Here is a 22137-nt window from a genome sequence, read left to right on the forward strand (position 1 = left end):
TTGTTTTTGCAGGGCATGTTGTGATGTGATATGGTCAAGACGTGATGAGATATAAATTGTTGTATGAGATGATCATGTTTCGTAAAAGTTATCGGCAACTGGCAGGAGCCTTATGGTTGTCGCTTTATTGTATGAAATGCACTCGCCATGTAATTGCTTTACTTTGTCACTAAGCGGTAGTGATAGTCGTAGAAACAATAGTTGGCGAGATGACAACGATGCTATGATGGAGATCAAGGTGTCAAGCCGGTGAAGATGGAGATCATGACGGTGCTTTGGAGATGGAGATCAACGGCACAAGATGATGATGGGCATATCATGTCACATATTTTGATTGCATGTGATGTTTATCCTTTATGCATCTTATTTTGCTTAGTACGGCGGTAGCATTATAAGATGATCCCTCACTAAATTTCAAGGCATAAGTGTTCTCCCTAAGTATGCACCATTGCTACAGTTCGTCGTGCCGAGACACCACGTGATGACCGGGTGTGATAAGCTCTACGTTCACATACAACGGGTGCAAGCTAGTTTTGCACGTGCAGAATACCCGGGTTAAAATTGACGATCCTAGCATATGCATATATGGCCTCGGAACACTGAGACCGAAAGGTCGAACATGAATCATATAGTAGATATGATCAACATAGTGATGTTCACCATTGAAAACTACTCCATCTCACGTGATGATCGGACATGGTTTAGTTGATATGGATCACGTGATCATTTAGATGACTAGAGGGATGTCTATCTAAGTGAGAGTGCTTAAGTACTATTATTAATTGAACTTTAATTTATCATGAACTTAGTACCTGATAGTTTTTGCATGTCTATGTTGTTGTAGATCAATGGCCCGTGCTACCGTTCCATTGAATTTTAATGCGTTCCTAGAGAAAGCTAAGTTGAAAGATGATGGTAGCAATTACACGGACTGGGTTCGTAACTCGAGGATTATCCTCGTTGCTGCACAGAAGAATTGCGTACTGGAAGCACCGCTAGGTGCAAGACCTGCTGCAGGAGCAACTCCGGACATTATGAACGTCTGCCAGAGCAAAGCTGATGACTAATCGATAGTTCAGTGTGCCATGCTTTATGGCTTAGAATCGGGACTTCAAAGACGTTTTGGACGTCATGGAGCATATGAGATGTTCCAGGAGTTGCAGTTAATATTTCAAGCAAATGCCCGAATTGAGAGATATGAAGTCTCCAATAAGTTCTATAGCTGCAAGATGGAGGAGAATAGTTCTGTCAGTGAACATATACTCAGTATGTCTGGGTACCACAACCACTTTACTCAACTGGGAGTTAATCTTCCTGATTATAGTGTCATTGACAGAGTTCTTTAATCACTGCCACCAAGCTACAAAAGCTTCATGATGAACTATAATATGCAAGGGATGGATAAGACAATTACCGAGCTCTTCGCGATGTTAAAGGCTGCGGAGGTAGAAATCAAGAATGAGCATCAAGTGTTGATGGTTAACAAGACCACTAGTTTCAAGAACAAGGGCAAAGGGAAGAAGGGGAACTTCAAGAAGAACGACAAGCAAGTTGCTGCTCAAGTGAAGAAGCCCAAGTCTGGACCTAAGCCTGAGACTGAGTGCTTCTACTGTAAAGGGACTTGTCACTGGAAGCGGAACTGCCCCAAGTATTTGGCGGATAAGAAGGATGGCAAAGTGAAAGGTATATTTGATATACATGTTATTGATGTGTACCTTACTAATGCTCGTAGTAGCTCCTGGGTATTTGATACAGGTTATGTTGCTCATATTTGCAACTCGAAACAGGGGCTACAGATTAAACGAAGGTTGGCTAAGGACGAGGTGACGATGCACGTGGGAAATGGTTCCAAAGTCGATGTGATCGCCGTCGGCACGCTACCTCTACATCTACCTTCGGGATTAGTTTTAGACCTGAATAATTGTTATTTGGTGCCAGCGTTAAGCATGAACATTATATCTGGATCTTGTTTAATGCGAGATGGTTATTCATTTAAATCAGAGAATAATGGTTGTTCTATTTATATGAGTAATATCTTTTATGGTCATGCACCCTTGATGAGTGGTCTATTTTGTTGAATCTCGATTGTAGTGATACACATATTCATAATATTGAAACCAAAAGATGCAAGGTTAGTAATGATAGTGCAACTTATTTGTGGCACTGCCGTTTAGGTCATATTCGTGTAAAGCGCATGAAGAAACTCCATGCTGATGGGCTTTTGGAATCACTTGATTATGAATCACTTGATGCCTGCGAACCATGCCTCATGGGCAAGATGACTAAGACTCCGTTCTCCGGGACAATGAAGCGAGCAACTGACTTGTTGGAAATAATACATACTCATGTATGCGGTCCGATGAGTGTTGAGGCTCGCGGAGGGTATCGTTATTTTCTGACCTTCACAGATGATTTAAGCAGATATGGGTATATCTACTTAATGAAACATAAGTCTGAAACATTTCAAAAGTTCAAAGAATTTCAGGGTGAAGTGGAAAATCATCGTATCAAGAAAATAAAGTTTCTACGATCTGATCGTGGAGGTGAATATTTGAGTTATGAGTTTGGTCTTCATCTGAAACAATGTGGAATAGTTTCGCAACTCATGCCACCTGGAACACCACAACGTAATGGTGTGTCCGAACGTCGTAACCGTACTTTATTAGATATGGTGCGATCTATGATGTCTCTTACTAATTTACCGCTATCGTTTTGTGGTTATGCTTTAGAGACGGCTGCATTCACGTTAAATAGGGCACCATCTAAATCCGTTGAGACGACACCATATGAACTGCGGTTTGGCAAGAAACCTAAGTTGTCGTTTCTTAAAGTTTGGGGCTGCAATGCTTATGTGAAAAAGCTTCAACCTGATAAGCTCGAACCCAAATCGGAGAAATGTGTCTTCATAGGATACCCAAAGGAGACTATTGGGTACACCTTCTATCACAGATCCGAAGGCAAGATATTCGTTGCTAAGAATGGATCCTTTCTAGAGAAGGAGTTTCTCTCGAAAGAAGTGAGTGGGAGGAAAGTAGAACTTGATGAGGTAATTGTACCTTCTCCCGAATTGGAAAGTAGTTTATCACAGAAATCAGCTCTAGTGATTCCTACACCAATTAGTGAGGAAGCTAATGATGATGATCATGAAACTTCAGATCAAGTTACTACCAAACCTTGTAGGTCAACCAGAGTACGATCTGTGCCAGAGTGGTATGGTAATCCTGTTCTGGAGGTCATGTTACTTGACCATGACGAACCTACGAACTATGAGGAAGTGATGATGATACCAGATTCCGCGGAATGGCTTGAGGCCATGAAATCTGAGATGGGATCCATGTATGAAAACAAAGTGTGGACTTTGATTGGCTTGCCCGATGATCGGCAAGCCATAGAGAATAAATGGATCTTCAAGAAGAAGATTGACGCTGACCGTAATGTTATTGTTTACAAAGCTCGACTTGTTGCAAAATGTTTTCGACAAGTTCAAGGAGTTGACTACAATGAGACCTTCTCACCGTAGCAATGCTTAAGTCTGTCCGAATCATGTTAGCAATTAGCGCATTTTATGATTATGAAATATGGCAAATGGATGTCAAAACTGCATTCCTTAATGGATATCTTAAAGAAGAGTTGTATATGATGCAACCAGAAGGTTTTGTCGATCCTAAAGGTGCTAACAAAGTGTGCAAGCTCCAGCGATCCACTTATGGACTGGTGCAAGCCTCTCGGAGTTGGAATATACGCTTTGATAGTGTGATCAAAGCATATGGTTTTATACAGACTTTTGGAGAAGCCTGTATTTACAAGAAAGTGAGTGGGAGCTCTGTAGCATTTCCAATATTATATGTGGATGACATATTGTTGATTGGAAATAATACATAATTTCTGGATAGCATAAAAGGATACTTGAATAAGAATTTTTCAATGAAAGACCTCGGTGAAGGTGCTTATATATTGGGCATCAATATCTATAGAAATAGATCAAGACGCTTAATTGGACTTTCACAAGGCACATACCTTGATAAAGTTTTGAGGAAGTTCAAAATGGATCAGTCAAAGAAAGGGTTCTTGCCTGTGTTACAAGGTGTGAAATTGAGTCAGACTCAATGCCCGACCACTGCCGAAGATAGAGAGAAAATGAAGGTCATTCCCTATGCCTCAGCCATAGGTTCTATCATGTATGCAATGCTGTGTACCAGACCTGATGTGTGCCTTGCTATTAGTTTAGCAGGGAGGCACCAAAGTAATCCAGGAGTGGATCACTGGACAGCGATCAAGAACATCCTGAAATACCTGAAAAGGACTAAGGATATGTTTCTCATTTATGGAGGTGACAAAGAGCTCATCGTAAATGGTTACATTGATGCAAGCTTTGACACTGATCCGGATGACTCTAAGTCACAAACCGGATACATATTTATATTGAATGGTGGAGTTGTCAGTTGGTGCAGTTTCAAGCATAGCGTCGTGGCGGGATCTACGTGTGAAGCAGAGTACATAGCTCCTTCGGAAGCGGCAAATGAAGGAGTCGGGATGAAGGGGTTCATATCCGATCTAGGTGTAATACCTAGTGCATCGGGTCCAATAAAAATCTTTTGTGACAACACTGGAGCAATAGCCTTGGCGAAGGAATCCAGATTTCACAAGAGAACTAAACACATCAAGAGATGCTTCAATTCCATCCGCAATCAAGTCAAGGAGGGAGACATAGAGATTTGCAAAATGCATACGGATCTGAATGTTGCAGACCCGTTGACTAAGCCTCTTCCACGAGCAAAACATGATCAGCACTAGGACTCCATGGATGTTAGAATCATTAATATGTAATCTAGATTATTGACTCTAGTGCAAGTGGGAGACTGAAGGAAATATGCCCTAGAGGCAATAATAAAGTTGTTATTTATATTTCCTTATATCATGATAAATGTTTATTGTTCATGCTAGAATTGTATTAGCCGGAAACTTAGTACATGTGTGAATACATAGACAAAACTGAGTGTCCCTCGTATGCCTCTACTTGACTAGCTCATTAATCAAAGATGGTTAAGTTTCCTAGCCATGGACATGTGTTTTCATTTGATAAACAGGATCACATCATTAGAGAATGATGTGATGGACAAGACCCATCCGTTAGCTTAGCATGATGATCGTTTAGTTTTATTGCTATTGCTTTCTTCATGACTTATACATATTCCTCTGACTATGAGATCATGCAACTCCCGAATACCAGAGGAACACTTTGTGTGCTATCAAACGTCACAACGTAATTGGGTGATTATAAAGATGCTCTGCAGGTGTCTCCGATGGTGTTATTTGAGTTGGCATAGATCGAGATTAGGATTTGTCACTCCAAGTATCGGAGAGGTATCTCTGGGCCCTCTCGGTAATGCACATCACTACGAGCCTTGCAAGCAATGTGACTAATGAGTTAGTTATGGGATGATGCATTACAGAACGAGTAAAGAGACTTGCCAGTAACGAGATTGAACTAGGTATGATGATACCGATGATCGAATCTCGGGCAAGTAACATACCGATGACAATGGGAATGACGTATGTTGTTATGCGCTTTGACCGATAAAGATCTTCATTGAATATGTAGGAGCCAATATTAGCATCCACGTTCCGCTATTGGTTATTGACCAGAGATGTGTCTCGGTCATGTCTACATAGTCCTCAAACCCGTAGGGTCCGCACGCTTAACGTTCGATGACGATTTGTATTATGAGTTATGTGATTTGATGACCGAAGATTGTTCGGAGTCCCGGATGAGAGCACGGACATGACGAGGAGTCTTGAAATAGTCGAGAGGTAAAGATTGATATATTGGAAGGTTATATTCGGACACCGAAATGGTTCCGGAGTGATTCGGGTATTTTTCGTAGTGCCGGGAGGTTACCGGAACCCCCACCCCCCCACCCCCCGGGAAGTAGTGAGTCTTCATGAGTTAGTGGAAAGGAGAGGAGGGCCGCAAGGGTGCTGTGACGCCCGGATAATCAAGCTACAGTAAACCTCTGCTAATGGTGCCACGTCACCTCGGTTACTGTTGATAAACTCGAGTTAGTTCAAAAACGATTCAAATTAAAATTTAAAATATAGGCAAACAATAAAAGTTTTCAAATAAAGAAAACTAAACTAAAAACTGAAAACTAAATTGTTCAAAATTTAGAAAATAAATCATGGGTGATTGTGGTGGAGAAACCACATTTTGATAAAATGTTTAGATGCAAGAAATTAATTAAAACAGGGGCTAAACAATTACTTAAATGCTTTTAAAAAGAATAAACTATTACAAACCATTTTATTTTGAAGAGCTAAATTAATAGTGGCAAAGGCACAATTTGTAACACTAAGTTAGGTGCCACTTTTATATTTTATTAAAACTAAAATAAATAGAAACTATAATAAATCGAAAAGGATAAATAAAAAGATAACAAAGAAAAAGGAAAGAAAGAAAACCCCGGGCCTTCCCCCCTCCCCTTCGGCCGTTTGGCCCAACTGGGCATCCACCCCACCAGCCCACAAGCCCAGCCGCGCCCCATCGCTCCCTTAACCCCCTGGGTGACCGGAACCCTAGCAGGTTCCCACCCCACTCGTCCCCACTACCCAGTCGCCCCCCCTCCCACGATCCCTTTCTCCCCTCCCCGCGGGATCTGGATCGGGCGCACGCCCCGCCCCTGACGCAGTCGCCCCCGCCCTCGCCCGGAGCCGCCTCGCCGGCCCCTGCCCTCTGCCTCGCGCCCCCGTCCCCTCTCCCTTGACGACGCCCCTCGCCGTGCCGAGCACGACTGCGCCTCGGCGCTCGCCACCGCCGCCGCCCGGATCGCTACCTTGCCGGAGGCCGCCATCGCCGGTCTTCCTCCCCGTCTACGTCGACGCCGTCGTCCCTGTCCCCCACCACGAGCACCATTGCCCCGATCCCTGCACCGCGCAGTGAGCCCCCTCTTCCCCTCTCTGCCCTGCGCCGTCGCCCCGCATCGCATCTGCGGCCGCGCTACCCAGCCGTGGCCTCGCCGCCGCCTCGCGCCGTTGCCGCTCGTCGCGTGCTACGACGCCGCTCCCGCGCCCTGCCTCGCTCCGGGGCCGCGCTCGCCATGGCCTCGCCCCGCACCGTCGCCTCTCACTCCCCGCGCCCGGTTCGTGCACCGGCCTCCCCCTGCACGTCACTGGCCACGCCCCGACGCCTCCCGTGCTCTCCTGCCATGGCCGCGTCTTGGCAGCCCCCTGCCGCCGCTCTCCCTCCGCTGTGTAGCCCGCTGCTGCTGCTCCGCTACCGGTGCCGCTCGTCGCGCGTCCGCGTCGTGCCGCCACCGCATCGTCGTGCGGCCCCGCACCGGCCCGGTCGCGCCCCCACCTCCAGCCTGCGCCGCCCCGCTCAGATCCGTCGTGGTGGCCGACGCCCCACTGGGAGGCCACGGGCGCACGCCCGGGCGCCCACTGCCCGCTAGTACCCGCGCCCGATAGGCCCCTCTGGGCCACTTCCAAACGGGGCCCACGCCCAGAATGTTAAAAAAATTAAATGAATGAAAAAAGAATTAAAAAATATAAATAATAATAATAATTAACTTAATTAATTTTTATTAATTAATCTAAACAACTAATTAAACATTAGTTACCTAATTAACCTAATTAGCTAATTAAGTAGTCAATGACAGTGGGGCCCACCCCTAATTAATCCTGATTAGGTTAATTAATAAGTTTAATTAAAATGTGTCACTGACTAGTGGGACCCACTGGTCAGGTTGACCAGTCAACCCCTGTTGACTGCTGACGTCAGCATGACGTCATGCTGATGTCATAAATCCAGTTTCGAATTAAATTAATTCTGTTAATTCTAAAAATGCTTTTAAACTTTGAAAATTAATATAAAATAAACCGTACCTCGGATGAAAATACTTTGTACATGAAAGTTGCTCAGAACGACGAGACGAATCCGGATACGCAGCCCGTTCGTCCGCCACACATCCCTAGCATATCGAACTCGCAACTTTCCCCCTCCGTTTCATCTGTCCGAAAATGCGAAACATCGGGAATACTTTCCCGGATGTTCCCCCCCTTCGCCGGTACCACCTACTTCCGCGTCAGGGCACACCTGGCACCGCTCATTGTCATGTCACGCATCGTCATGCTTATGTTTGCATTGTATTTACTGTTTCTCCCCCCCCTCTTCTCTCCGATAGACTACGAGACCGACGCTGTTGCTGCCCAGTTCGACTACGGAGTTGACGACCCCTCCTACTTGCCAGAGCAACCAGGCAAGCCCCCCCTTGATCACCAGATATCGCCTATTCTTCTCTATACTGCTTGCATTAGAGTAGTGTAGCATGTTACTGCTTTCCGTTAATCCTATCCTGATGCATAGCCTGTCATTGTTGCTACAGTTGTTACCCTTAACTGCTATCCTACTGCTTAGTATAGGATGCTAGTGTTCCATCAGTGGCCCTACACTCTTGTCCGTCTGCCATGCTATACTACTGGGCCGTGATCACTTTGGGAGGTGATCACGGGTATATACTATATACTTTATATACATGACACATGTGGTGACTAAAGTCGGTTCGGCTCGTTGAGTACCCGCAAGTGATTTTGATGAGGGGGCTGAAAGGACAGGTGGCTCCTTCCCTGTAGAGGTGGGCCTGGGTTCCTGACGGCCCCCGGCTGTTACTTTGTGGCGGAGCGACAGGGCAGGTTGAGACCACCCAGGAGAGAGGTGGGCCTGGCCCTGGTCGGCGTCCGCGGTTACTTCAAATAACACGCTTAACGAGTTCTGGGTATTTGATCTGAGTCTGGCCATTTAGTCTATACGCACTAACCATCTACGCAGGAGTAGTTATGGGTATCCCGGCATCGTGGTATCAGCCGAAGCTCTTCTTGACGTCAGCGACGGAGCGGCGCGCGCCGGATTGGACTGGAACGCCTGCTAGGCTAGGTCTGCTTCCGGCCGCGTACGCAACGTGCAGGTGTGCAATGGGCGATGGGCCCAGACCCCTGCGCGCATAGGATTAGACCGGCGTGTTGACCTCTCTGTTGAGCCTAGGTGGGGCTGCGACGTGTTGATCTTACGAGGCCGGGCATGACCCAGGAAAGTGTGTCCGGCCAAATGGGATCGAGCGTGTTGGGTTATGTGGTGCATCCCTGGAGGGAAGTTTATCTATTCGAATAGCCATGTCCCTCGGTAAAATGACGACCCGGAGTTGTACCTTGACCTTATGACAACTAGAACTGGATACTTAATAAAACACACCCTTCCAAGTGCCAGATATAACCCGGTGATCGCTCTCTAACAGGGTGACAAGGAGGGGATCGCCGGGTAGGATTATGCTATGCGACGCTACTTGGAGGACTTCAATCTACTCTCTTCTACATGCTGCAAGATGGAGATGGCCAGAAGCGTAGTCTTCGATAGGACTAGCTATCCCCCTCTTATTCTGGCATTCTGCAGTTCAGTCCACTAATATGCCCCTTTACACATATACCCATGCATATGTAGTGTAGCTCCTTGCTTGCGAGTACTTTGGATGAGTACTCACGGTTGCTTTCCTTCCTCTTTTCCCCCTTTCCTTTCTACCTGGTTGCCGCAACCAGATGCTGGAGTCCAGGAGCTAGAGACCCCGAGGATGATTCTACGTGGAGTTCGGCTTCGAGGAGTAGTTAGGAGGTCCCAGGCAGGAGGCCTTGCCTTTCGATCGTTGCTACTTTTGTGCTAGCCTTCTTAAGGCAAACTTGTTTAACTTATGTCTGTACTCAGATATTGTTGCTTCCGCTGACTCGTCTATGATCGAGCAATTGTATTATGATGCTTGTATGACTTATTTATGTTGTAGAGTTGTGTTGTGATATCTTCCCGTGAGTCCCTGATCTTGATCGTACACATTTGCGTGCATGATTAGTGTACGGTCAAATCAGGGGCGTCACAAGTTGGTATCAGAGCCAACTGCCTGTAGGAATCCCCCTTTCCAACTCTTTGGCCGAAGTCGAGTCTAGACATTGCAAAAACTTTTACTAACATGGCTGTGTGTCTTACGGGCCCACGTCGCCATTGGGTGGTATTAGGATCTTTTACTCCTTGTCTATACTCTGGGATTCTGATCTCTCTTCTATTCGGGTTAAGTGAGTTTTGCTAAATCTAACATTAGGATCTCATTATCACTTTCACACGGAGAGCCCCTTATTACTGATGATCGTCTACTACACGTGAAGACCCTGAAGATACTCTCCGCTGATAACCCGAGAACTGGTGTTCATCGCTTTGCAATTCCCTTTCATCGATTAACTCCTATGGATAACCACGTATACTCACCATTCATACAATGTTTCCCAGTTGATCTTGTTATTACAAGATACCCCGAAATTCTCTCTGTTGTTCCGAGAATCCTTTGAGCTTACTACCTTGCTGTTCTTTGTCACCTGAATACCCCTACAGATAATTCTCGCACTTATCGAGTATCCGCTCATCCCCAGTTGATTCAAGTATTTCACAAAAGTGCTCAAAATACCATTCGATCTTCCGAAAATCCTCAGGAGCCCTTTTGCTCTTGAAATTCTTGCTTACTTGCATTATGATTAATCTTAAGTCTCGTAATCTTATTGGCATCTCTTGTCATTATCATTTTGAATCCGTTGATTCAGTTTGTTGCGAATGCTCGCAATCCTCAATCAGAGCCTAGAATTCATCCTTCCGGCTCAGATGTCATATTAAACATGAGTTGGTTCTCGACCAATCAAATTGTCGTCGATTGTACCCCTAAGGCTATTCAACTTATCCATCCTTAATCAGAGTGTTTGCTTATGATCCCTTGATTTGGAAATCACAATTCCTTTGCAATTGAGCTCTGAGTTAGTCAGTTGTTTCTATAATTCAATGTCTTTGCATTGTTTCTTGCTCTGGTTTTGTGCCGATACTCACATCAGATCCTTTATGGACTACCAGATCCTTTGTTGGATTTTATCCGACAATGTCCTTCATATTCTATATCCTTGTGAGCCTTTCCACGGATATATAAAGCCCTTGCTAAATTGTATCCTCTGTTTTCTCAACCATGCTTTGTTTTCAAGCTGGTGGTATTTACTATTGAAGCTTGTGGTATATGTTTCCACGATACCCAGACGGGTTGAACCTATGCCTTCCTTAATATGTGTGAACTCGAAAGTTTTTTCATGAGTCATACTCTTCTGGTATTTTGCTAGGTAAAATTTCAACACTACAACTTCTTCGAAAGTGAGAGGTGAATGGAAGGTTATACATTGAAGAAGTGGGAGTCGACCTTGAACTTTGTGTTCATGCCCATGGACACGATGTAGATCTTATCATTAAAAGCTTCTCTTAAAATAATTATCCCCTTGTAATAAGTTCATCTGGTATCCGTGGACGTGGTTCCGACCATGTTTCTCCTTGATTCCGTTTCTCATGCAAGTTTGAGCACTTGTCTTATGCAGGGCAATACCCTAGTCCAACCTTTACCTTGATCTGTCGTCGAGTATTACCCCCTGGTATCTCGAGATTATCACGGAACTGCATAACTTCTTATGAGTTCTTCATCAACTAATATTCTTGCCGATTCCATTTTTCCAACAGGTTCTGAGTTGTTAGAACCCCTCAAAGACACCGATAAGTGAATCAATTCTGCACTCCGATTCAATAACTCTAAGTAATTTTTTGTGGCTTACGAGTTTAATAATCCTTCTAGTCATTCCTAGCCTGCTCGGCTATGTCATTATCGTGCCGATTTTAACTGTGCTACCTGGACCTTCCCAGCGCACAAATTTCGACAGTGAGCTAATCTTGCGTCGATCTTCCTCGTCATATCAATTCTCCTTGAATAGCAAACTTGATTTCGAGTTTGTGTCCTACCCGTGGTTCCAATAACCTTTCGCTTTCATCGTTCCTTTGTCTTGATGTCATCATTGATCAATTACATCTTCTTGAAAACCTCTCGACAAATTTGTCGTGATCATTGTCAACAATTTGACTTCTTCCAAGTTGTGTGTCGAAATTCAGGATGAGAAATACCATCCTTGCCCCTCGATGAATTGTGTTATCATCGACAACATTCTTGCCTCCCCTCAACACAAACTTGTTCATATTTTGTGTTGTATCTTGATTTCCATGCTATCCAACCTATGTTATGTTCTACCGTGGAGTATTACCATCTTTGATGTCAAGAATGTCGTGAGCATTACTCCACCTCTTAAGAATTCTTGGTACAGTGATACTTCTCACCATCACCATTCTTTCTTGGTCCCCGTGTTGTTTCTAAACGAAATACCGACAAATGGTCTGTGACGTGTAAATTCTAAACTTCGAAAAACCCTATTGCTTTGAAGTTATTGGTCTATAGTTTCATTCTACGTCTATGGCTTAATGAATCATCATTCGAACATTGATCGTGCTACCTAGCCCATATTTCAGGTGCACATTTCAACCAATGTTTAACTGTGTATGTTTTCCTCGATCATACATCATTAAGTAATTCGATCTAGCTAATGTTATCTCCTTGTTCACATGGTTGTGGAAATCCATCTTTTGGAAATCTCAATGGAATGTCGCTGAGTCCATCAGCCACCTCCTAACCCTCTCTTTGGTTTAATGATGAACTCTGGTTTTGGAACTTTCTTTCATAGTTCATTTCCCGAGAATCTTACAATGTCATCCCATCAATTTGTGTTGCACTTTTCTTCTCAGACATCCTGAGTCTGAGGTATCCTGACACCAATCAGATCTGAATCTCGGTCAGATATGATGGTTGGAACATATTTCCAAGAGTTGTAACATTGGTCTATTTATGACCCGGTAAGGTGATGTCATGCCTAACACACCTGGCCGGAGGACCTATTGTTATAAGTTTTCCTTTTTAGCAAGATTAGCTATTCTTCCATGAGGAAATTGTAAGACTTATTCTATAAGTTGTTCCTGATGGATCCTTTTTGTTTCCAAATTCTGATCTTCACATGTTGACCATGTCAATGCTATCTCAAAGCATGTCTATGGTACTCCGATTTTCAGCGGGAACATTTGAAGCACAATGCTAAATTTTTCCTGCGCAATTATCCAAACACCGCTGTATGGGTAATGTCATGAAAATTCTCTCCCGTACCTAAAGAGTTTTCTACATTATATCATGTCATGGATATCATGCTCTGCTTGTCCTTGGGAAGGATATACCCTTGAAATATGTGTTTAAACACATTTTCCTTTCCATTCTTCTGTTTAATCTGATAATCATATTTTCCTTTCCATTGTTTGGTTTAACCTTTCTGGTGATCTATATGATCTAAGCAGTAATATTCTCCTGCTTATGTAAACACCTCGGTGTACAACTCTGTCAGTAAGACCCTGTTACTATTGTTGGTGACATTTCGGTAACCACCGATGGACGAGAACTTTGCCTAATGGTCCGCCTCGTTTCAACGAGCAGGAAAATGGTTATCTTCGTCCCTCGCCCTTGGTACCGACGATGTTGCTGACATATAACTGACAGGCTACCCTCTGACATGCCTTGCTATCATGATCGTGCAAGATGTCACCGCCCTTCCTACTTTTAACCCACCTGGTGGGCCCATAACCCACAGTTCCACAGGATCGAAACCTGACTCTCCTGTGCACCCCCTGTTCCCAAATTTATTCATCGCGCGTGGCCTCGTATGTAATTCACGGACCACCGTCCTACTGATCTATACTGGCATCAGACATAATACTTATTCCGATTGCTTTGAACCCCTTTCACACTTTGTTTCAGGCTTCGAACGATTGCCTACCCGTTTGAAACTTCTCATGGTACTTTCTTACTTGCTCTCGGCTTTTCTTAAGATTTAGTTCGAGAGTTACTTTCCGCCACCTTCCCCGATGATATTGACCAGATAGTAAACCTTGCAGAGGTCCGTTCTTCCAGAATACCCCCTTACTCTGTCGTAAGTACGATGGAGTTCCCGAAGAAAGGACGACAACTTTATCATGATGACCTGAAACACCAGAATGAAGACATCAATGTAATGGATCAACCTCTTCGAGAAGAACAACCAAGACCAAGAACACTCCCTAGAATTTCGTAACCCGAACATTCCCCCTTTACTTCCCTCTTAAATCTCGGGATGAGATTTCTTGTAGTGGAGGAGAATTGTGACGCCCGGATAATCAAGCTACAGTAAACCTCTGCTAATGGTGCCACGTCACCTCGGTTACTGTTGATAAACTCGAGTTAGTTCAAAAACGATTCAAGTTAAAATTAAAAATATAGGCAAACAATAAAAGTTTTCAAATAAAGAAAACTAAACTAAAAACTGAAAACTAAATTGTTCAAAATTTAGAAAATAAATCATGGGTGATTGTGGTGGAGAAACCACATTTTGATAAAATGTTTAGATGTAAGAAATTAATTAAAACAGGGGCTAAACAATTACTTAAATGCTTTTAAAAAGAATAAACTATTACAAACCATTTTATTTTGAAGAGCTAAATTAATAGTGGCAAAGGCACAATTTGTAACACTAAGTTAGGTGCCACTTTTATATTTTATTAAAACTAAAATAAATAGAAACTATAATAAATCGAAAAGGATAAATAAAAAGAAAACAAAGAAAAAGGAAAGAAAGAAAACCCCGGGCCTTCCCCCCTCCCTTTCGGCCGTTTGGCCCAACTGGGCATCCACCCCACCAGCCCACAGGCCCAGCCGCCCCCCATCGCTCCCTTAACCCCCTGGGTGACCGGAACCCTAGCAGGTTCCCTCCCCACTCGTCCCCACTACCCAGTCGCCCCCCCTCCCACGATCCCTTTCTCCCCTCCCCGCGGGATCTGGATCGGGCGCACGCCCCGCCCCTGACGCAATCGCCCCCGCCCTCGCCCGGAGCCGCCTCGCCGGCCCCTGCCCTCTGCCTCGCGCCCCCATCCCCTCTCCCTTGACGACGCCCCTCGCCGTGCCGAGCACGACTGCGCCTCGGCGCTCGCCACCGACGCCGCCCGGATCGCTACCTCGCCGGAGGCCGCCATCGCCGGTCTTCCTCCCCGTCTACGTCGACGCCGTCGTCCCCGTCCCCCACCACGAGCACCATTGCCGCGATCCCTGCACCGCGCCGTGAGGCCCCTCTTCCCCTCTCTGCCCTGCGCCGTCGCCCCGCATCGCATCTGCGGCCGCGCTACCCAGCCGTGGCCTCGCCGCCGCCTCGCGCCGTTGCCGCTCGTCGCGTGCTACGACGCCGCTCCCGCGCCCTGCCTCGCTCTGGGGCCGCGCTCGCCATGGCCTCGCCCCGCACCGTCGCCTCTCACTCCCCGCGCCCGGTTCGCGCACCGGCCTCCCCCTGCATGTCACTGGCCACGCCCCGACGCCTCCCGTGCTCTCCTGTCATGGCCACGTCTTGGCAGCCCCCTGTCGCCGCTCTCCCTCCACTGTGTAGCCCCGCTGCTGCTGCTCCGCTACCGGTGCCGCTCGCCGCGCGTCCGCGTCGTGCCGCCACCGCATCGCCGTGCGGCCCCGCACCAGCCCGGTCACGCCCCCACCTCCAGCCTGCGCCGCCCCGCTCAGATCCGTCGTGGTGGCCGACGCCCCACTGGGAGGCCACGGGCGCACGCCCGGGCGCCCACTGCATCGCTCATTGTCATGTCACGCATCGTCATGCTTATGTTTGCATTGTATTTACTGTTTCTTCCCCCCCCCCTCTTCTCTCCGGTAGACTAAGAGACCGACGCTGCTGCTGCCCAGTTCGACTACGGAGTTGACGACCCCTCCTACTTGCCAGAGCAACCAGGCAAGCCCCCCCCCCTTGATCACCAGATATCGCCTATTCTTTTTTATACTGCTTACATTAGAGTAGTGTAGCATGTTACTGCTTTCCGTTAATCCTATCCTGATGCATAGCCTGTCATTGTTGCTACAGTTGTTACCCTTAACTGCTATCCTACTGCTTAGTATAGGATGCTAGTGTTCCATCAGTGGCCCTACACTCTTGTCCGTCTGCCATGCTATACTACTGGGCCGTGATCACTTTGGGAGGTGATCACGGGTATATACTATATACTTTATATACATGACACATGTGGTGACTAAAGTCGGGTCGGCTCGTTGAGTACCCGCAAGTGATTTTGATGAGCGGGCTGAAAGGACAGGTGGCTCCTTCCCGGTAGAGGTGGGCCTGGGTTCCTGACGGCCCCCGACTGTTACTTTGTGGCGGAGCGACAGGGCAGGTTGAGACCACCCAAGAGAGAGGTGGGCCTGGCCCTGGTCGGCGTCCGCGGTTACTTCAAATAACACGCTTAACGAGTTCTGGGTATTTGATCTGAGTCTGGCCATTTGGTCTATATGCACTAACCATCTACGCGGGAGTAGTTATGGGTATCCCGGCGTCGTGGTATCAGCCGAAGCTCTTCTTGACGTCAGCGACGGAGCGGCGCGCGCCGGATTGGACTGGAACGCCTGCTAGGCTAGGTCTGCTTCCGGCCGCGTACGCAACGTGCAGGTGTGCAATGGGCGATGGGCCCAGACCCCTGCGCGCATAGGATTTAGACCGGCGTGTTGACCTCTCTGTTGAGCCTAGGTGGGGCTGCGACGTTTTGATCTTACGAGGTCGGGCATGACCCAGGAAAGTGTGTCCGGCCAAATGGGATCGAGCGTGTTGGGTTATGTGGTGCACCCCTGGAGGGAAGTTTATCTATTCGAATAGCCGTGTCCCTCGGTAAAAGGACGACCCCGAGTTGTACCTTGACCTTATGACAACTAGAACTGGATACTTAATAAAACACACCCTTCCAAGTGCTAGATATAACCCGATGATCGCTCTCTAACAGGGTGACGAGGAGGGGATCGCCGGGTAGGATTATGCTATGCGACGCTACTTGGAGGACTTCAATCTACTCTCTTCTACATGCTGCAAGATGGAGATGGCCAGAAGCGTAGTCTTCGACGGGACTAGCTATCCCCCTCTTATTCTGGCATTCTGCAGTTCAGTCCACTAATATGCCCCTTTACACATATACCCATGCATATGTAGTGTAGCTCCTTGCTTGCGAGTACTTTGGATGAGTACTCACGGTTGCTTTCCTTCCTCTTTTCCCCCTTTCCTTTCTACCTGGTTGCCGCAACCAGATGCTGGAGTCCAGGAGCTAGAGACCCCGAGGATGATTCTACGTGGAGTTCGGCTTCGAGGAGTAGTTAGGAGGTCCCAGGCAGGAGGCCTTGCCTTTTCGATCGTTGCTACTTCTGTGCTAGCCTTCTTATGGCAAACTTGTTTAACTTATGTCTGTCCTCAGATATTGTTGCTTCCGCTGACTCGTCTATGATCGAGCAATTGTATTCGAGCCCTCGAGGCCCCTGGCTTGTATTATGATGCTTGTATGACTTATTTATGTTGTAGAGTTGTGTTGTGATATCTTCCCGTGAGTCCCTGATCTTGATCGTACACATTTGCGTGCATGATTAGTGTACGGTCAAATCGGGGGCGTCACAGGTGCCCCCCCATGGCAAGTCCGAATTGGACTATGGAGGGGGCGGCGCCCCCCTCTTTACTTCTCCGTCTCCTCCTCCTTCCCTATCTCCCCCTCTTGGAGAAAGGAAGGGGAGTCCAACTAGGATTGGGAATCCTAGTTGGACGCCCCCTATGGCGTGCCCCTCCTGGCCGCCGGCCTCCTCCTCTCCCTCCTTTATATACGTGGCCAGGGGGCACCTCGAAGAACAACAGACAATCTCTTAGCCGTGTGCGGTGCCCCCCTCTACAGTTTAACACCTCGGTCATATCGTCGTAGTGATTAGGCGAAGCCCTGCGCCGGTAACTTCATCATCACCGTCGCCACGCCGTCGTGCTGACGGAACTCTCCCTCATCCTCAACTGGATCAAGAGCTCGAGGGACGTCATCGTGCTGAACATGTGCTCAACACGGAGGTGTCGTACGTTCGGTACTTGGATTGGTTGGATCGTGAAGAAGTTTGACTACATCAACCGCGTTACTAAATGCTTCCGCTTTCGATCTACGAGGGTACGTGGACACACTCTCCCCGCTAGCTGCTATGCTTCTCCTAGATAGATCTTGCGTGATCGTAGGAAATTTTTTGAATTACTACATTCCCCAACACCCCAGATACCCCTCGCAAAGGGTGACGAAGCCCGAGAGCTGCAGCACGGTGTTGGCGCTTAGGTTGTGCGGCTGCAGCCCGAAGAAGGAGAGGAAGTCACGAAAGAAGGCGCTCGCAGGAAGGTCGAGCCCACGCTTGAAGTGACTATAGAAAACCACGTGCTGACCGTCCTGCGGCTGTGGCTCCACCTCCCCTCCGGGCGCGCATGCGGCCACCTCCGCCGCCACCGGTAGGCGTCGGGTGTCGCGAAGATACTGAATATCATCGTCGATGATGTTCGATCCCTCCCACGAACCTTTCGGCGGTGCCATCCACGATGCTCGGCGTGGGTGCAAGGCGCGTCGGCTAAGGAGAGGAGTAGGAGCGGCTGCTGGGCGCTGCAGAGCGGCGGCAGTGCTTCGCTCGTGAGCAGCAGGGCGTTGCGGCGTCCGATGTGCTCAAAAGCAACAACAAGAAGAAGGAGGTAGGGGCGCGTGCGTGAATGATTTCCGCCGCCCCCTCCCCCCAATTTATAATTGCGGTGAGAACGTGGGGAAGTGGGATCTGTTGCGCCCGCCCTTTCCACTTCCTCGCAATGTGTTGGCACGATCCACGCGCGAATTAACTGCGTCAAGAAGGGCAACCGTCCACGGCCGCCACATTAAATTGCCGTGCGGGGGCCAAGGGCGCGGAGTGGCGGGGCCCAGCCCGCTGTTGCGTCCCGTCATGCGCATGGACTGTCAGGTCCTCTTCAGCTACTATTCGCCACATGGAGCCCGCGCCGAAACCAAGGGGTCGCGTCCCTTCCCCTTCAAGATTCGGTGGACTCTTCGGTTTCCCGCCCATGTCGGGATGCCGCAATCCAGCTTCCGGAAGCCGGCACACAGTGGGTGTTGCCGGACCCGGCGGTCACAATCTTCATCAACATCTGCCGCCTCCTCAGGGGGTGAAACTGCGAAGGCCCCCTGCTTGAAGCCGGCGAGCCTTCACAGCTTTGGGGACTACTGTCGGGAGGACAAACCCCGGGCAGGCAACGGAACCCGGATCCTTTTCAAAAACATCAGGGCCAACATCGCCCCTCAATCCGGCTCGTACTTGGCCAGGTTCCTCAACCCAGCCAAGATCCTCAACCCAACCAAGTTCCTCAACCCGGTCAAGACCGTGGCATGGCCAGGCCTGCTGGCACATGTTGGCTGGTCCCGACAAGCCAAGACTTCTCCAACAAGTAAACACCAGCTACGGTGTGCCCCTCAACCCGGCCACGGGTCATCTCCCGTCCCATCCGGGGCGTATGACGGTGCAAGTCCCCATGAAGAGATGAGCATGGCTACAGTGGCCCACCAACCCCGCTGATCGGCAGGAGCGTGGCAACAGTGGCCCACCTACTTCGCTGACCAGGGCCGGCATGGCTACAGTGCATCCCTCATCCCGCTGACGCAAGCCGATGGCGACTAGGCGACGCGCCACTGTAGCCGAGCCGGCTCAACCACTCCGTGACGCATGACAAGATGGAAAAACAGTGCCCCCTGGCGCACAGGGCCCGCGCCCGGAGAACCCGGCGCATCCTGGTACCCGGTGGGCCCCAGCACCGGCTTCCCAGACGCTGAGATCCCGGCCCCGCGCCCATGTAACTTTACCATTGTAACCCTGGGGGTTGACCTATAAAACCCCCAGGAGCCCTCCATGTACACGGGCGAACACTTGGGAGAGAGAGATCTAGTAGAATACACACACAAGGAGAAGGAGCAGCCTATGCTTGGGCCTGTCTTCCTTCCTCCCCAAAATAGCTCTAGGAGCAAGCTTGTAGCATCCACATATAAACCACACTCGGTAGGACTAGGTGTTTTATCTCTCCGGAGAGCCCCGAACCTGGGTATGTCTTGCGTCCCTCGCTCGCTCATGCCGACCTCGCCTCTGGAGCCCACCGGGGCCCTCGAGCATGTCCCTCTCTTTAGCCATCCTTTGGCATCTGTCGTGCGTCCACTATGACATTGTGTGTCTTTGGTTTGTTTTACATGCCTAGTGTTCTGGTAACCTCTCCACCTCGACGAGGAGGTTACCAGACAACATGTGTTGCATGTAATCAAACACGATGGCTTGTGTTTCTGCCTAAACAAGTGGGCAACCAAACATTCTACCTTTCATTTCGCCCCGCGCGGGCTAGATATTATGTAGGCAACCAAACAATATGTAGATGTTGATTTTTTGTCTATTTTTCCTCGACCAGGCTCAACTCAAATGCAATGTAGACATAAATAGCTACAACAACCAAACACGCCCTAGGACTCAATAGGTTAGGATGTGTCGCACGAAGCCTTCATAATAGCAAGACTCCCTCTCTCCTATTCAAGTTGGACATTCGCAAGGCCTTTGACTTTGTCAAATGGGAGTATTTGCTTGACCTCCTTCGGAGGCGAGGTTTCCGAAGCAAACTTCGAGAGTGGATCGGGGCTCTCCTATATTCCTAATCTTCAAGGATCCTCTTGAATTGGGTACCTGGTGCACCCATCAAGCACGGCCAGGGGTTGCGGCAAGGGGACCCCATTTCTCCACTCTTGTTTTTCATAGCTATGGACCCTCTGCAACGAATCCTTGACGTGGCGACAAGAAAGGGCCTGCTTCCTAAGACCCGTGGGAGAGGGGTCATGGTGCGTACCTCCCTCTATGCAGATGACGCAGTTGTGTTTGTAGCTCCGATCAAAAGTGATGTGGACAACTTGCGACTATTCTGAGAGGTTTGGGGGATGTCATCGGTCTATGCACCGACTTCCATAAGAGCTCAATGGTTCCCATTCGATGCGGTAACCTTGACTTGAGGCGCATCACCCAAGGGTTGCCGGCTGTTAGGGCCTCCTTTCGGCTGCGATATTTTGGCCTACCACTCTCTGTGTGGAAGCTAAAGCTTGTTGACCTACAATCCTTGTGGATAAGGTGGCAAACAAATTGACAACATATGAGGGCCAAAACATCACCACCATTGGGCGCGCGGCTCTTGTCAAGTCGGTGCTCGCTTCCCAAGTGATCTACTCCATCACCCCGCTTGTCATACAACCCACCATCCTTCAAAACATCGACAAGCTTGAGAGGGCCTTCCTGTGGTCCGGGTCGGATAAGACAACCGGGCAAAATGCAAGGTCAATCGGGACATTATCAATCGTCCGCTTGCTTATGGTGGGCTGGGGGGTCCTCAAGCCAACAAGTTCACGCGGACTTTGAGATTGCGGTGGCCTTGGCATGAGTGGAAGGAGCCAACAAAATTGTGGGTTGGGAGAGGGAACCCGTGTGGTGAGGAAGATCTCAACTTTTTCTACGCCTGTACCACAATCACGGCCGGGAATGGGGACCCTTCTGGGAATCCCCTGGGCTTCTTGGACGCAAGCCCAAGGACATTGCTCCGCTCATTTATGAGTCTTCCCTCGCGGAAACATTGGAAGGTACGGGAGGCCCTCAAGGAAAACACATGGATCCTCAAAATCAGGCCGCCTGCGGTTGTTTCCACTGTACATGTTAGACAATTTTTCACCCTTTGGATGCTTTTGCATGAGGTGCATCTTGATGAGCTTGCCGAGGATGACATAATATGGAAGCACCAGGACTCTAGGCATTACTCCACATCCTCTGCTTACAGGGCACAGTTTTTGGGCTTGGTCCTCTCCCCCAAGAACCAAATGGTTTGGAAGGCTTGGGCCCCATCGAGGTCAAGTTTTTTGCTTGGCTCGCGCTGCAAGATAGGATTTGGACTGCCAACAGACTGGCTAAGCGAAGTTGGCCAAATTGTGGCCCTTGCCCCTTATGCAGGGGAGTGCAAGAATGTGGAACCTATCTATTCTCCAGGTGTTGCTTCATGCCGAGGCTTTGGAGTTTGGTTATTCAGAAATTCTCATCCATGACATGGGCACGTCCGCATGGAGCTCGTTCGACACAGTCGAGGCATGGTGGGCTAGCACGAACGGCGTGGGCACCACCAACCGAAAAGCAAAGGCCTTGATCACCATGCTTGTGTCGCGGGTCATTTGGAATGAGAGAAACGCAAAGTGTTCCGGCATAAGAGCGCAGCTCCACCACCTTTGCTCAACACCATCGTCGACGAGGCAAACCTTTG

The sequence above is a fragment of the Aegilops tauschii genome, chromosome 4 (assembly GCF_002575655.3).
Source record: "Aegilops tauschii subsp. strangulata cultivar AL8/78 chromosome 4, Aet v6.0, whole genome shotgun sequence".
Taxonomy (NCBI): Eukaryota; Viridiplantae; Streptophyta; class Magnoliopsida; order Poales; family Poaceae; genus Aegilops; species Aegilops tauschii.